The 956-nt window shown below is 45.3% G+C and overlaps 1 pseudogene; it reads left to right on the forward strand.

Annotated features, from left to right (window-relative positions):
- The first annotated feature begins 888 nt into the window (after positions 1-888).
- Positions 889-956, forward strand: part of LOC106323564 — a 4,601-nt pseudogene continuing 4,533 nt past the window's right edge.

Consider the following 956-nt stretch of genomic DNA (forward strand, 5'->3'; position numbering starts at 1 on the left):
TCGAAGATCAAAAGAGTGATCAAGTTGCGTTTGTTTAAGACGGCTGATGTGTTCGTCGGGGCCAATCGACGAACAGAGTGTAAGATTTGTAGTAGTCGCGTTCAGACAATTTGTTTGTATCATCTCGATTTTTAACTTGGCAACGTCTCGCAGTTAATTCGAAGACTATACGTATATTTTCGGTGCTGAAGTGAGATTGTTTTGCGATTTTGGGTCGTACGAGGCTGCTGGCAAGAGTATTAACGTTTGTAGATTTTCTAGGTGTGTTATGAGACTTTTGCAAGTGTCTTAAAAAGGAGCGACGCATATTGATCGTAAAAATTTTCGAAATCTCAATCTCTAAAAAACTCGATTACAATAACGCATCTTTTCCTNNNTTTTTAGAGAGGGGGATAGCTGAACTCGTCTTTCGGCGAGCTGCCTACGTACCTTATTCGAGGATCCAGCCATCTCGTAGTTCTGTTTTATGTCGCGAGCGTTTTCACTCGGCGGTTGTTGCCTTGCTGAGCGCCTTGATCGTGATGATCGTGGCTGGGTCAGTGTTCTCATCCGGATATTCCGGTTGAGTTGCAATGTCGGCTTCGTACTCATGTTGAGTTTCGACACCCGAAGCGTCTGCGTCAACAGCCGATTTTAAATCGTCTTTTCTTAAAACGTTGTCGGTTAAAGATTTATCAATCTTCGTGTGTTTGCAATTTGCCGTTGCAGAGGTCGTCATCTGTCTTAACTTGTGTTCCGCGAGGAAGCACAGTCGCGACTGTTTCTGACATCCCCAGATAGTTGCGACTCCGTTTGGGGTCGGGAATTTGACACCCAGGTGGTACGTCGATGGAACGGCTTGCATAGCGTTGAGCCATGGGGTTCCCATGATCACGTTGTAGATGCAGGATGATCGACTACCGCAAAATCGATGATTTTTGTGATCTCCTTGGCCATGACTGGTAGCTGAATCGATC

Source organism: Brassica oleracea, chromosome C2 (assembly GCF_000695525.1).
Source record: "Brassica oleracea var. oleracea cultivar TO1000 chromosome C2, BOL, whole genome shotgun sequence".
In the NCBI taxonomy this organism is placed as follows: Eukaryota; Viridiplantae; Streptophyta; class Magnoliopsida; order Brassicales; family Brassicaceae; genus Brassica; species Brassica oleracea.